The sequence below is a fragment of the Aotus nancymaae genome, unplaced genomic scaffold (genome assembly GCF_030222135.1).
Source record: "Aotus nancymaae isolate 86718 unplaced genomic scaffold, 86718_ANA_hifiasm-v0.15.2.pri h1tg000009l, whole genome shotgun sequence".
In the NCBI taxonomy this organism is placed as follows: Eukaryota; Metazoa; Chordata; class Mammalia; order Primates; family Aotidae; genus Aotus; species Aotus nancymaae.
The window spans coordinates 13,130,985-13,147,823 of NW_026988420.1; the positions used below are offsets into that span (position 1 = coordinate 13,130,985).

Consider the following 16,839-nt stretch of genomic DNA (forward strand, 5'->3'; position numbering starts at 1 on the left):
CTGCAAATAGAATTTATGCGGACCAGTGTCTTCTTTGCTGAATATCACCTTCATAGAAAATGTAATACACTCTGACTTGAGATATCCACTCCTTTATCTGCAGGAAGCACCCCTCCCTTCAGAGAAGGAAACCTCAGACCATTCACATGAGAGCTAGCTCCCATAGAGGCAGTGAGAGCTGGATCTGAACCACAGGAGTACTTACTCATGCAAAGTGTGGCTTCATATTTGAACTGGGGAGATTACAGGTATGGGTTTCTGTTCTGCCATGGAGTAAACTTCTCTGCCCAAAATTGTGGACTTAAACTTGGTACAATTTCTTCAGACCAACTAAACAATATGCCTAAGCTTGGACAAAGTCTGGGGGAAACACCAAAATTTTTTTCATGGGTTCTTACCTGAAAAGAAAAGGAACCTAATGATAGTAGTGTCATGTGGGGTAAAGGTGGACGAGGTTACTATAATATAGCAGCTGTGACTTGAAACTGGGCAGTGGAAGCTGCAGAACAAGGCTCCTGACCATTGCTGCTCTCTAGATTAACTTAGATATTAGGCAATGCCATTTCTCATCTTTATCTAGAATGATAGGCCTCTTCATCTACAATGGTCTCTTTGCCTTGAATTCTTCCTACCAGATTTCTGTTTCAGTGGTTATCTCCACTCAAGATTGCTAAAACCAGAAGCAATGGGCAGAAAACATTTTATTCCCAGCAATACTTCACTATCTCCTCTGTTGGTCAAAATGGTTTCAAATGCAATCTGTTCTTCATTAAAATCAGGCTGCGCGCAGTGGCTCACACCTGTAATCCCAGCACTTTGGGAGGCCGAGGCAGGTGTATCACCTGAGGTCAGGAGTTTGAGACCAGCCTGGCCTATGTGGCAAAACCCCATCTCTACTAAAAATACAAAAATTAGCAGGACTTGGTGGCACATGCCTGTAGTCCCAGCTATTGAGGAGGCTGAGGCAAGAGAATTGCTTGCACCCAGGAGGTGGAGATTGCAGTGAGCCAAGATTGTGCCACTATATTCCAGCCTGAGCGACAGAACAAGACTCCGTCTCAAAAAAAAAAAAAATCAGAAAATATTGAACTTGATTTTCTTTCTTCGTCACTGAATTTAAATGCACCCAATATCTAAACGTTCCCAGAAATCTGTATTGAAGCCATATATGCTACAAACTTCTAAGAGATACATATAATGTCTAGCATTACAGGTATAATAAAGACTCAATTTAATTAACAAATAGATTTCTTTCTTGTCCAAATGTCCAAAAATAATATAAATCCATGGTCTGATGGAAAAACACTGGGAAGATTTCTCTCTCTTTTTTTCGTCACCAGCTGTCTGCTGACCTTAGATAAGTCACCAGACCATCTTGGCTTCCAGCTTCCTCGTCTGTAATATAAAGCGACTGGTCTAAGTAACTCCCAAAGTCTCTCCCTGCTCTTAAAATTCCCGCTTCTACAGAGGACCAAGAGAAAATAATTTCTTCCTTAATTATTCTATAAAGTTTCCAATTATCAGTCCCATTCTTCTGGTTGCTTTGTATTCAAGCCTGGATTGCTATAATTATTTAAGGGTAATTATCACATTTAAATATAAGTGTTTAAAGTATAAGGGACCATGGCTGTAGGAACCTTAGCATTAGGCCATGTGAGACTTCATTAAATTAAAAAAAATAAACAAAGACAACCTCTCTGTTTCATCAACTATCAAGTTATCTGAGCTTGCACTGGCCTTGACATGCTTTTAATAAGCTGTGTGACTCACCCGGAAGACACAGCAATAGATTCTGCTAGTGTTTTAGACTGTTTGTTTGTAAAAACACCCAGGGGAAGATAGGATAAACAGTTGGTCAGCATCTTGGAGAGAGATTGCAATGAAATTGCTACTACAAAGGCAGAAAAACACAATGTCCTCAAGTTTCTTATGTAGAAATAATAATAAATAAATGCTATCTTATCTATGGAGTAATTGGCAATAATGTCTCATGAAAAAAAAATATTTATGCTATCCCAGCAAAGAAAAAGTGATGATAATAGAGGGTCTTGACAAATAAAGAAGGATGTTTACACCAGTTTTAAAAAGATGATCTTTCCTTGTTTCTTTTTTTCTTTTGACTTCTGACCTGCTGTATTATAACAGTGATAGGAAGCACTTTGAGAGGTTTTACAAATACTGACTCTGCAACTTGCAGTTATCAGTACCTTTGCCTCCTGTCCTTTATTTAGGCAAAAGAAAATTAAAACAAATGTGCACTGCAGTTTATCTTAGAATTGAGTATTGTGAGAGGAAAAACGGGCCTAAAAAAGTCACAGATAAACTTGACTAGAGGAAGTAGGAATATAGTTTAAAACCAAGACTACGATAGCTCAAACTGTTATGATCACTTAATATTTTCTGCTTTTTAAAATGTAGTTGATACCTGCATTATGATAATGTAGGTAATTGCTGAGTATGAAATGATAAGGCAATTGTACAGATTTCAGGTGTTGTAACCCGAGATGGTTAGCCAGTTTGAACAATATTATTTGTGTATATCAGTGTGTCTCATTTGGGGATGAGTTTGTCTCTCGGGAGACATTTGGAAATTCCTGGAGACATTTTTGGTTGCAACAGCTTTAGAAGATCTACTGGCATCCTGTGAGTAGAGGTCAGGGGTGCTGCTAATCATCTTTCAATACACAGGAAAGCCCCCAACAACAGTTACCCTGTCCGATATGTCAATGGTGCTGAAGTTGAGAAACCCTGATGAGCATTATAAGGATAAAATTTAAAACCATTTTTTGTGGTCCAATGACTTCTGTAGTATGCCTTTTTAAGGAAGGAACAACTCTATTTCTAGAGAGTTGGAAGGTTGACCAGATAGATAAGGCCTCCCATATGCCAAGGCTGGTGTCAGGAAACTCCCTGGCTGAGATAGGGCTGCTAGGCCATGATTTAGGGTACCTGATCCAATGTGCATAGCCAGAGGCCACCAAACTGCACTTGAGTTGGGGAATACTTGGATTATGTCACCGATCTTAGGTAGAGTATAAGAAACCTCTGTAGTCACTAATTCAACGAGAAGGAAGAATCCAGGCTTTTTCTCATATCCACACACAGAAAAGTGTGGCTCTCCTCAAGTTAGCCAGAGTACAGACCAGAAAATAAGTACTAGTTGCAATGATGAAACAGTCTGCACACAAGCAACTCAATCAGCCAGAGCAGGGAGGCAGAAACATAGGTGTGTGTGTGTGTTAGCATGAGTGTGAGTGTGTGTGCCTGTGCCCCGGATGAGGCATGCTGGTGAGGTCAGTTTTCTGAGGATCACAGATTTAGCCCAAGGACAGTGTGAGGGATCAGCCTTTAATTTCTGTAGACTTCAGGTGTCATTCCATCTATTAGGCTATATTTCACAGGTATTCTTGCAACTGGGATTGTGAGAAATATGTTCTTGAAATTTCATGTGGCTCATCTGACTTTGCCATGTCAAATCAAAATGTCCTTCTTCTCAGAGGTATGGCAGGTGGGTTCTCCAGATTTCAGAGGAAGTGCTAGAGAGTGATAACCTAATCAAAGATATTCCTGCCTTTTGTGTCCTAGGGTCTATGACACACAGGCCCTTAGGTATTATGAGGCCTTTAAGTCTTCTGTGGGGAGTGTGGTAGGGGATAATGGATAGAAACTTTATGTGTTTAATTCAGTAGTACTTGTTATTAAACCTCATTCAATATATTCACAGTACAATATAAAACTTAAGGTGATGTCTGAATCAAATTGTCTATTAAACAAATTACAATATGTTTTAGAACTTTATTCTAATTTTCCCATTAAAGTAATTACCTAAATTCATTTATAAACTTCATGTACCACAACTTGTAGTTTTTAGTTCTGTAATATACACGTACATATATGAGGACTGTGTATATTCTTTGCTTTTAGGAAATCCAGTATAGGAAAATCTAAAGTTGGAAAACAGATAACCCTCAAGGTTATTTTTTATATCATCAAATAATTTGTTGCTTTCCAAAAGTCCCTTTCAATGAAAAAAACAAAACAAAATCAAAAGCTGAATCAAATCCATAAAAAATATAAATTAAGTACTTAATCTTATGACCGAGAAAGAAGAGAATGAATATACAAAGAAGACCAAGATTAATTTTGGGTCTTTAAGCGCGGTGGCTCACGCCTATAATCCCAGCACTTTGGGAGGCCGAGGTGGGTGGATCATGAGGTCAAGAGATCGAGACCATCCTGGTCAACATGGTGAAAACCCATCTCTACTAAAAATACAAAAATTAGCTGGGCATGATGGCGCATGCCTGTAGTCCCAGCTACTCGGGAGGCCGAGGCAGGAGAATTGTTTGAACCCAGGAGACGGAGGTTGCAGTGAGCCAAGATCGCGCCATTGCACTCCAGCCTGGGTAACAAGAGTGAAACTCCGTCTCAAAAAAAAAAAGACTTTATATAGTTCAAGTGGCTTCAAAAGCCTCATTTACATATCATTAACCACATGACTGGTGGATAGAGTTGCTTCTGTTCCTTAGATTCCTTCCTCAGGGAACCACTTATCCCTTTTTTGGGCCTGCATGATCTTATATCTTTTTTTTTTTTTTTTTTTTTTTTACATAAACCTATAGGTCTTTGAATGTTTTTCTACTTTCTGGTACAGAACAGGCTTACCTTGTACTTTCCCTCTCCTAGCCCTAAACCTATTCAGTTTCTCCAAGAAGCCCAGTGCAATGATGTTTAGAAACCAAAATCTGAGCATCAGCTGTGATCATTGCTACTGAGGTATTATTGCTTCTTGGCCCCTTTAGTAGAGATAGTTAGAATATATGTTTATTTAAATTGTGACTGAATCACACTGAATCCCCTGTTCCCAATTCAAAACCACAGGGTTTTTCCTTTCATAGAAAGGCATTCTACATTCTTTAACTCAAATCAGTGATCCCTAGTCAGGAAGGCTTCTTGTCTCCTATTCAAGTTTGTACTCATTTATTTCTTATTTTGCTCCTCAGGTGACTCAGTAAGGGAAAGCTGATGTGAGGCCTGATTAGCTTTTACCGTGATCCCTTTTCCTAAGGAGCTTTCAACAGTTTCCATTCATTTTGCCTGACTCAAAAGTTATAATCTATTACTTGTTTTAGTACCTTAAAAAACAAAACAAAACAAAAAACATGTTCCAAAATCCTATGTATTTCACATATGTCTAAGTTCTGAGGACAACCCAATCTATACAGGTTTCTCCAAGGAGGGCAGAGGAGAGGGAACAGAGCAGAGTGGGGTGACTGCCTCCTGATCTTGTACAGTCCACTGCTTACTGTTTAAGTCTTGAGACTGGGAGACTCATATTTCTACTACCAGCTAATTAAGATACAACAGCTTAATTATCCTTCTATCATCGTGCAAGTTAATGGTGTGCCATGTCAAATTTGCTGAACTTTGTATTTTCACTGGTTCCGAAGAGCTGCACTGTTTCACAAAAAGAAAACGGTGTTTCCCAACAAAGCATCGCATAATTAATGTGACTGTAACAATAACAAAAATGTGATTTCCTCCTTCTCTTTCCTTTCTTTGAAGTCAAATGGGGAACCAAAATGGACTGTAAAGGGAAACTTTTTTTGTCTTCCTTCTTTCTACTAAGCTTTGTTTGGGGTTCTAAATTCAATACACAGCTTGCACTGAGGAGGCTGTAGCACATTTTCCAGCAGCTGCAGCCAGGATTAACAGTACTGCCTTTTTCCTTTGCCAAATCCATTCGTAAAACAAAACTGAAACAGGTCCTGAAGCTTCCTCATCTCTGAAATTGAGGCCCAGTGCAGAAAGTGCTGGACTTGAGAAAATCTGGGTTTGGGGCCAGTTTTTCTGCTTTAGTGCCGGTGGCTGTGGGCAAAGCATTGGTTCTCTTTGAGCCTGTTTCTTCCCTCCAAAGCAAAAATAAGTCACTGTCTTCCTTACTTCATGAGGGCGTTTGAGGCTCAAATTAAATGTGATAATGTCAAAGAGCTTTGTGAACTCTAAAGAACTATAAATAAAAGGTATTATTAGAAGCTGTTGAAAGTAAATAATGAGGCAGCTTAATTTAAGTAATTTCAAATGCCTTAGGGTAAAAAGAGCTGTGTGAGAGTGTTAAGATATTTGCACTGCCCTGTGGTAATAAGAGAAGAGGGGGCGGGCTGGGATGGGGAAGGTAGCATGACTCCTCTCCCCCAGGGAAAGGTGGCTGGGGTTGGGAAGGGAGATCTTGAAGTTGGGGAAGGCAGGAGACGTCATAGCGCATTGCAGAATGCAATTATGATGATGAGCTGGGATTTAGCTAACAGGAGAGAGAAAGATGGTAGGAACGACTGAATGTGCTCCAGAAATAGCAGAAGTAGAGCAAAAGATGTGGCTCAGAAATAGCAATAAATACATCAATAAACCAGAAATCAAGGCCAATAAAGGTCAAGGAGGAGGGAGAGCCTGGGGGGAAAGGAGTTTCTAGGCTTAGGGACAAAGAAGCCTGAAGTGGGGATCCCAGAGCATCAGCAGTTGATGTCCTGAGCCAGGGATCCCCAGACACTTATTTGCATTCGTGAGTGCCTACGGTGTGCCAGGCACTAGGAAGAAGACACTGTTTGCAAACAAAATCTTACAAGAACCCCCATATATAAAATAGAAAAATTTGATGCTGTTCTGTTGAAGCAAGGTCTGGGGGACTCCGGGCCATTCAGCTTTCCTCTGAATCCTGATGGTAGCTCCCAAAACATCTCAGCAGGGAGCGAGGCCCATAGCACTGCTTATCCTTGTTATCTCTCCAGCGCTTAGCACATGATAAGCATTCAATGTTTCCTGTGTAAATGAGTGCATATATGCAGGAATGAATGCACAAGATAGAGAGTGTGTGGTCTGTAGGAGAGAATTCAGATAAATGGATGCAGTGGATTCCATAACTGCATAGTGAGGCTATAACTTAGCAACCATCAATAGTTAATACATAAAGGTTTCTCAATCTTTAGACATGGAATGGTGGGTGGGTCACTGTGACTAGCTTGCCAGAGTCACTAGCTTGCTTACCCGTGTGTGTCCAGTCACAGCAGCCAAAGTTAGAAAGCCTAAGACAAGACAGAACAAGAGAAGGCTTCTAGTGACAATGTCTTGGTCACTTCATCGCAAAAACACAACTAGCCCTGTGCTCTGCTCCTGAATGGTGGGGCAGGCTGTCTTCAGAATCACAGAACTCAAGAAAACAGCTAACATTTATCATGTGCTACTTTCCAGGGACAGAAGCAGTCCTTTTTTGTGTGGTGGGTAGAATAATGCCCCCCTAGAGACATCTATACCCCAATCCCTGTAGCCTATAAATATACTCTGCTACATGGCAATGAAGAAACTAAGGTTGCTAATAGCTGACCATCAGATGGGGAGAGTGTCCTAGATTATCCAGGTGGGCCCAATGTCATCACAGCTTCCTTGCAAGTGGCAGTGGCTGGCAAGTGAGTCAGAGAAGGAGCTGTGAGGACAGGAGCACAGGTTGGAGTGATGGGATGCAATGTGATGCGATTTGAGGACTTGGTCACTGCTGTTTTTGAGATGGAATAGGGCCACAGGCCAAAGCAATGCAGGCAGCCTCTAGGAGCTAGAAAAGCAAGGAAATAGATTCTCCCCTAGAGCCTCCTGGCCCTGCTGATACCTTGATCTTAGCCCAGTGAAACCCAGTTCAGACTTCTGACCTCCAGAAGTGTAAGATCAAAAAATTTGTGTTGTTTTTCAGCTACCACATGTATGGTAATTTTTTTTATAGCAGCCATAGGAATTCAGATGTTCTCATTCCACATTCTTGGCAGCCCTAACAGCTGGGTACTTACTATTGCTGTTTTGCAGATGAGGCGACTGAGGCGCAGAGAGGTTGGATCACTTGACCCTGTGGTGCAGCAGGTGGCCTGAGTCCACAGCCGCCTCTCTTTATCACACTATCCCCTGGAGGGGCTTTACTTCCTCCTCCCGCAAATAAGAAAATGAGGCCCAGAGAAGTGTCCTGACCTGTCCCAGGTCACAGGCAAGTTGGAAGAGACAAAGCTCAAACGATGTCCCAGGAAAATGGTGTAGACCAGTGCTTCACAAACCTAAAGTCTCATCAGAATGCAGGTTCCAACTTAGCAGGTTTGTCTGGGCTGGGCTCCAGGACCCTGTGTTTTTTAAACAGCTCATAAGTGAGGTCCAGGCCTCTGGGTCTGGAGCAGCAAGGCTGTAGGAGCAGCTCCTGTGCTCTGCTTTGGGGTCATCAGAAGAGGCTTGGGCTTCTAGTGGTATGAGGATGACAGGGCACCGGGAGGGAGAGAAGATGCTCGGAGAGGGAGAGACACAGGCACCGACACTACACAACAGTCCTGTGGGGAATGAAATTTAGGGATTCATGGAAAAAGGCCAGGCCTGACCAGAAGGATATAACTCTTTGTGCTACCCAAGAGAAAGCTGTCACTCAAAAGTGATGATTATTTTTGTCATTTAAAAAGTCATCAAAGGCCGGGCATGGTGGCTCACGCCTGTAATCCAAGCACTTTGGAGGCCAAGGTGGGCGGATCACCTGAGGTTGGGAGTTCAAGACCAGCCTGACCAACATGGTGAAACCCCGTCTTAAAAAAAAAAAAAAGAAAAAAGAAAAAAAAAGTTATCAAAAACACTCCTATGTAATTCCAACGCTTTGGGAGGCCGAGGCAGCAGGATCACTTGAACTCAGGAGTATAAGACCAGCTTGGGCAACATAGTGAGACCTTATCTCTATTAAGAATTTTTAAAATTAGCTGGGCATGCAGATGCATGCTTATAATCCCAACCACTCTAGAGACTGAGGCGGGAGGATCGTTTGAGCCTGTGGAGATGGAGGCTGCAGTGAGCTATGATCATGCCACTGCACCCAGCCTAAGCAACATAGTGAGACCCTAATTCAGAAAAAAAAAAGAAAAGGTTATCTAAAGCTTGAAGCTTGCAGGCCTGGGTCAGGAACGATGAATAGCACAGACAGGTGAAGGACATTTTGTCTGCCACAGAGCCTAAAATATGTATACGAGGTTGTGGGAGAAAACCCAACAGTCTTCATTTCCTGCCATGTGTTTTATGTGTCTTTTTTTTTTCCGAGAGAGAGAAAGAGATAGTGTGCTTATTCTTCAAGAAATGTCTCTAAAGTTTTGGCAGAATCAAAAGGCTAGTACCCCAGGCCCCTTCCCCTCCTCAGGCCCAACACTGCCCACTCAATAGGCAGCAAAAGCCCCAGGAGGGTTGCTGCTCTATAACTAGGCTCATGGACCCTGAGTCTTCATTTGAAAAGAATCCATGCACCCCTCTGTGTGTGAGGGGCATGCTGGAAGAGCCTCCCTAACCTGCTTCACTGTGGTTGAATAATTTCCAGTTGTCTGTGGCTACCGCAGCTGCCTGCAGGCTAGGAATGTTCTGGTTTCCTTTTGAAACAACTCCCAGTCATGCAAGCAAGAAATATCAGCTTTCCTTTCAGATATGTGACCTCAGAGAGGAAGCAAATGTTTGGCTGACTGGTTCCTAGGAGTACAGAGTGAAAACAATGAAAATAAATATTTATTTAAAATGGCTCAAAAATGAGAACGCTTTTAAAAACTCATCATACTTGACACTATTCTTTTAAATCCAACAGCAGTTTTTATAGGGAATATGTAGATTGATAAATATGTAGACAAATACTCTTTTTTCATTATTTCATTAGGTCAATATGGAAAATGCTCAATAGGTCTTTTGAGCATTTTAAAGGACTCCAAAGATGCTGGAGAAAATGCAACATTCATTCTTAATTTTTTAGATAGACAATAATGTAGACACATAGAGAAATATCCAGAAGGATATTCATCAAAATGTTAACAGTATTTGTCTCGGGATGACAGAATTTGGAGCAGTTTTTTTTTTCTTTTTTATACTTCTCTCTCTCTCTCTCCTTTTTTTTTTTGAGGTGGAGTCTCGCTCTGTCACCCAGGCTGGAGTGCAGTGGCATGATCTTGGTTCACTGCAATGTCTGCCTCCTGGGTTCAAGTAATTCTCCTGTCTCAGCCTCCCAAGTAGCTGGGATTAAAGGCACCCACCACCATGCCCAGCTAATTTTTATATTTTTAGTAGAGATGGGGTTTCACCCTGTTGGCCAGGCTGAACTCCTGACCTCAGGTGGTCTACTCACCTTGTCCTCCCAAAATACTGAGATTACAGGCATGAGCCACCACGTCTGGCCTATATTTCTTTAAAAAAAAAATATATATATATATATATTTATTATATATATATTTATAATATATATATATATATTTTTTTTCCTGTACTCCCAGCACTTTGGGAGGCCGAGGAAGGAGGATCGCTTAAGCCCAGGAATTGGAGGCCAGCCTGAGCAACTTGGTCAGAACCCTGTCTCTACAAAAAAAAAAAAAATACAAAAATTAGCCAGGTGTGGTGGCATGTGCCTGTAGTCCCAGCCACTCAGGAGGCTGAGGTTGGAAGGTCACTTGAACCTGGGAGGTTGAGGCTGCAGTGAGCTGTGATTATGGCACTTCACTCCAGCCTGGGTGATACAGTGAGACCCTGGGTTAAAAAAAAAAAAGTGTGTGTATTATATTATATATATATTTCAGTAGTTTTTAGGGTACAAGTGGTTTTTGGTTATATGGATGAATTATATAGGGGTGAATTCTGAGATTTAGTGTACCCCACACACGGCACAATTGACCTTCCATGCTCTTTAATATACAGTTTGCAAAATGGAGCGTTAAGATACTTCTTTTTTTATTTATTTATTTTTTTAGAGACGGGGTTTCACCACGTTGGCCAGGATGGTCTCGATCTCTTGACCTCGTGATCCGCCCGCCTCAGCCTCCCAAAGTGCTGGGATTACAGGTGTGAGCCACTGCGCCCGGCCTAAAGGTACTTCTAAAATAAGTTTTCTACTGACAGTTCCAGCTTAGGGGTTCACCTCTACAGGTAGTGGTAAATCTTCTGGAAAATAACAAAGTATGTTGATTAGATGCCTGGCTTAGTCAATAAACATGGAGGAGCCTATGAAGTCCAAGAAAGGTGTTTTGCTGGGTTCTGAAGAAAAGTCTCTCTTTGCTTCCAGTTAGGGCCCAGGTGCCCAGTGAAACAGTTCTGCATGACGAGCACTTAGGCAAGGAAGACTGGCCATAGCGGGAGCTTGAGGCGCTGGGGTTTTCAGTTATCAATCTCGAGTAGAGAAAAAACAAGCTTGAGAGTTATACGACCCTTGTTTGCTGTGTCGTCTCGTTCAGGCCTGACACTTCCTGCTATTCTTCTCCACTATGGTCTTGTGTCATCATCTGCAAAATCCGAATAAAAATACTTCCTCCCAGGAGTATTGTGAGGATTAAAGGAGACAATATGAATGGCACAAAGCAGGCCTCTAAAAATGTTCCTTCCACTAAGAGCCCAAAGCGAACAGGGGATTTTCAAGAATAATTTCTGTTTGACTCTGGGATATGTTATGTTACATTACCTTTCTGCCTTAAACTGGTCCACCAGTTGATCTATATTTTACTTGGTCTACCAGTAATATTAATTTTTATTTCTTTTGAACATACAACTGATGATGGGAGAGGCAGATCTAAAGTGCTCTTTGGGGCCATCTGTTGTGGTTACAATTCACAGGATGCATACATACATGCACATAAAGGAGAGACGGCTGTGCTTAGAAAATATGGTCATACATAAATGAGTTGATTATCTTGGTGATGGGAAACTAAGATTCAATGTCAGAAGAGACCATCTTTGGTGCCTACTAGTAGCTGTTGGGGGCCAGAAAAGTTAGATGGATTTTCCTTTCTTTCTTGCCCTCTCCCATGACACACACATACATACTCACACCTCATCTGTTGCCAGCAAGCAGGGAAAGAACTCCCAGGGTGATGCTGATATGAATACTCCTTCCTTGCCCCCTACTCACCCTGCTCAAGACACATAACTAAGGTCAGCTCTGGGGAGCCAGGAACCAGCCCTGTCCCTTCACTGTCCTCAAGCTCCTGGGATCCTCAGGGCAGAGGTGTACAATGGTTTTCCATTGTGGTGGAGGGACTGGCACATTGGTCTGTTTCCTGCCTGAGCACCAACTAGAGGGAATGAAGCTTACGTGGCAGGGCCCGCACACTTTCCTCAGCCCTTCTAAGGCCCTACAACTAGGTTTTTAAGGTTGTATGATTTCTGTAAAATCTGTAGGAGATATTTGAACCACCATCAGTTAAGACCCTGTTCTTGTCCACCCATTTCTGATTTCCCTCCATCATCTTCCTCATTTGTAAACGGCATTGTGTGTCCATGCATTTCTGGGAAGTTACACGGGAGATTCATTTAGTTTGGGTTTAGTGGGATGTGTCTGTGTGTGTTGCAGCCTGTTCCAGGTAGAGTTAAGCTGTTGCTGAGAATACTCCTATTGCCCAATGTGCTGACTCAGTGGGAGCTGTGACAGGAAGGTACAGGAGACAGAGGCCATGTCATGACATGACAATGTCCTTAAGTAAAAGGAGAGTGGAGGATAAACAAAGTTTGACATGTTTGGAGCTGGAAGATAGTCTATGGAACATTATTGCAATTATCAGTAAGTAGAAAATTCAGTTGTCGAAGATTAGTCAAAATACAAGTTCTTTCCTGTCAGGAATATACTGGAAAATGCAGCATAGATGATTTTAACATACTATATGTGTTTTTCTTTCCTGGACTGATGAGAATCACATGCCGCAACATCTATCTCTGAGTTTGTAGGCAAATCTGAAGCAGTACTACAAAAGCAAAGTGTCTATAGCAGTTTATGAATGAAAAAAGCAAAAGCTCGATAGAGGTGCTTAAAATGTAGTACAGTAATCTTAAAAATGTACATGACTTTACCAATAATCAGTTGCAAAATCAGAGAGCTTTTCTGCACAACTGATTGGAGAACATAGATTTCAATCAACTCTGCTAGAGGAAAGAGTAGGAGTTATTTTTTCTATTTATTTCTATGGAAAATATGACAAAATTGTCATATGGAGAAGTGATCAAAGATTGTGCAGCCAAAACAATATAGAAGAAAATATTATAGAGATGCGTCAGGTAGTAAATTAATAAAACATTTTGTCATCTGAGGGGCTTTGTAGGTTTCTGGTACTTAGCAGCTTTTTAAAAATTATAATTTATTTCAATCTATTTTTTCATTCTAAATAAACATTCACTTTCATAACTACTTTTGAATATCTTCTTTTGCATTATTTTTCTCAGAGAGGGTCCCCCAAATAGTTTAGGCCTTAGGATCTGTCGTAAGTGCTAATGTGTTTTTGAAAGCATTTCCCAAGCTTACCAATGATTGCCAGGGATGAAGCACAGAGATGGAGACCAAAAATGGTGTTGCTGATGCCCAGCATGACCCTACTAAGCTACCTGGACACAGCATGGGCCCTGCATCTCTCTGGGAGAGGTTGAGGGATTGAGAACATGCACGCTCCCTCTCCATCCAACATGGCTAATGGTCAGCCGGAAGGACCGTGCTTGAGTTGCCATCATATCTCTTCCTCTTCCTCCTTCTTCTTTTGTTGTTAAATTGCATTTGTATTTTTACAACATAATGCATGCCATAGCTTCAAAGTCAAGTAGCACTCTAACATGCATAAGGAGAAACAGCAGCCTCCTGCTCCTCCGCCTCATCGACAGGTCTTTCCCCTACAGGAAACTGCTGATTTTCTCCCCAGTTATTTATCTCTGCACAATAACTGAATATGCTACACTGGAATTTATTAGTTTTTCAATCATAAACATTTTTATCTTTTGACTTTTTACTGTGGACTAAGAGGCTTTAGTTTTCTTCTACCCTTCCTGCTTCTATTCTCTACATCCCAATATGGGCATTTCTCAAATTAAAGTTAAATCAATATTAGATGTTGGGATGGGCATGGTGGCTCACGCCTGTAATACCAGTACTTTGGGAGGCCAGTGTGGGAGGATTACTTGAGCCCAGGAGTTTGAGACCAGCCTGAACCACATAGGGAGACTACATCTCTATGAAAAATAAAAACTTAGCTGGGTTTGGTGGCATGTACCTCTGTGGTCTCAGATACTCAGGAGGCAAAGGAGGGAAGATTCCTTGAGTCTGGAAGTTCAAGGTTACAGTGAGCCATGATCATGCCACTCTAGCCTGGGTAACAGAGCAAGACCTTGTCTCAAAAAAAAAAAGATGTTTACATTATTATAAACATGTACACATATTTGCACTTTTAAAAAAGTTTATTTACAGTGACCCCTCTGCTGTCCTGCTCCAATCTGGACTGATTACTCGCTGGGTCTGCTGCCCAGCTGTGGTTCTAGACTTCCCTTGCTCTCTGCCCTGTGAATTCCCTTTGACCATCCTTGATGATGGAGCTCCTGTTTCTGGAACCCATGTCTTCCTCTTTCATGGTTTAATCCCTTACTTTGGTGGAGCACATCCCTCAGGAACTTCCTAAGAAAGAGGTGGTGAAGGGAAATTGTAAAGCCTTTGCATGATTTTATTTTACCCTCACATTTCATTCATAGTTTAGTAAGGCATAGAATTATAGGTTGGAAAAAATTTTCCTTACAGTTTTAATGACATTTTTCCATTATCTTCTAGCTTTGGACTTGTTGCGAAATCCAGTGCCATTCTTTCTCAATCCTCTCTGTAAACCTCGGGTGCTTTTCGTTACTGATGGTGTCCCGAAGTTTCAGTGACATGTCTTGCTGGGCCTTGTCTCTTTCAGTTTCCTGGGTACTCAGTAGGCCATTTGGATCTGGTGACTGATCCTTCAGTTTCAGAACATGTGCTTCTACGATTTCCTTGGCAAACTCCTCCTCTGTATTTTCTTTCTGGAATATATAGTATTCAACAAGTATTTTGTGGAGCCCTACTTTATGCCAAGAACAACGCTGGACACCTGGAACATGTCACTGAACAGAGTAGAGGCCTTAGAAATAACACCACACATCCACAATCATCTGATCTTTGACAAACCTGACAAAAACAAGTAATGGGGAAAGGATTCCCTATTTAATAAATGGTGTTGGGAACCAAAAGCAATGGCAACAAAAGTCAAAATTGACAAATGGGATCTAAAGAGCTTCTGTCACAGCAAAAGAAGCTATCATCAGAGTGAACAGGCAACCTACAGAATGGGAGGAAATTTTGCAATCTATCCATCTGACAAAGGGCTAATATCCAGAATCTGCAAAGAACTTAAACAAATTTGCAAGAAAAAAAAAACAACCCTATCAAAAAGTGGGTGCAGGATATGAACAGACCCGAATGCCCATCAATGATAGACTGGATAAAGAAAATGTGGCACATATACACCATGGAATACTATGCAGCTATAAAAAAGGGATGAGTTCAGGTCCTTTGCAGAAACATGGATGAAGCTGGAAACCATCATTCTCAGCAAACTAACACAGGAACAGAAAACCAAACATCACATGTTTTCACTCATAAGTGGGAGTTGAACAATGAGAACACATGGATACGGAGGGGAACATCACACACTGGGGCCTGTTGTGGGGTGGGGGGATTGGGGAGGGATAGCATTAGGAGAAATACCTAATGTTGATGGGTGCAGCAAACCACCATGGCACATGTATACCTATGTAACAAACCTGCACATTCTGCACATGTATCCCAGAATTGAAAGTATATATATATATATATATATATATATAAAAACTTTCAGTATATATATGTGTGTGTGTGTGGGGGTGGTGGTGTGTGTGTGTAGGATATATATATAAACTTTCAGTATATATATATGTGTGTGTTTGTGTATATATATGTGTATATGTATATATACACACATGTATGTATATATGTATATATGTATATGTGTGTACGTATACGTATATGTATATGTATATATATGTATATGTGTGTATATATACATATATACACATATATATGTATATATATGTGTATATGTGTATATATGTGTATATATGTGTATATGTGTATATATGTGTATATGTGTATAATATGGATATATATACACACACATACATATACTGAAAGTTTATATATATGTGTATATATATATACACACACACATATATATACTGAAAGTTTATATATATATATCCTAAAAGTATATATATATAAACATCCCCTGTGCTTGACTTATTCATCATGTGTTTTTATGACTTGGTAGCTCATTTCTTTTTATTGCTAATTAATATTCCATTAATGACATATGATGTAGAGTGTCTTTTCACATACTTATTTGTCATCTGCATATCTTCTTTGGTGAAGTGTCGGTTCAGACCTTTTGTCTATTTTTAAACTGGATTGTTTTCTCACTGTTGAGTTTTAAGAGTTTTAAGCGTTCTTTGTATGTTTTGGATACAAGTCCTTTATCAGATAAGCTTTTACAAACATTTTCTCCCAACCTGGTCCTTGTGCTTTCATTCTCTTAACAGCATCTTTCTTATAGTAAACGTTTTTAATTTTAGTGAAGTCCAATTTATCAATTTGGATTATTCCTTTAAAAGGTTATGTCAATCTTAAGGTCACCTGGATATTCTCCTATGTTATCTTCTAGTTTTATAGTTTTGAATTTTGTGTTTAGGTCCACGATCCATCTTGAGTTAATTTTTTGAAAAGTATAAAGTCTGTGCCTTGGTTCAGTGTTTTACACTTGGATATTGAGTTTTTTCAGCATCATTTGATGAAAAGACCTTTTTGTCTTTTGGTTCTACTTTCTGAAAGATTTTCTTATCAGCAACAGAAATCTTTTTAAATTATCTGTTTTGAGTCAGATCAATTATAACAACAACCACAACAACACAAAACAAACCCCAAACCAAAAAAATACTGTCTTAACCATGGGTGGACCAGAC

The 16,839-nt window shown here is 40.6% G+C and overlaps 1 long non-coding RNA gene across 1 annotated transcript; it reads right to left on the reverse strand.

The window, feature by feature from the left end:
- Positions 1–5,165: 5,165 nt before the first annotated feature.
- On the reverse strand, positions 5,166–11,193 carry LOC135273835 (uncharacterized). The gene is made up of 3 exons (XR_010341623.1): positions 10,925–11,193; positions 7,833–8,354; positions 5,166–5,909 (listed from the first exon to the last, which is right to left on the reverse strand). It is a non-coding gene; the product is annotated as an uncharacterized LOC135273835 (long non-coding RNA).
- Between the last annotated feature and the right edge of the window lie 5,646 nt (positions 11,194–16,839).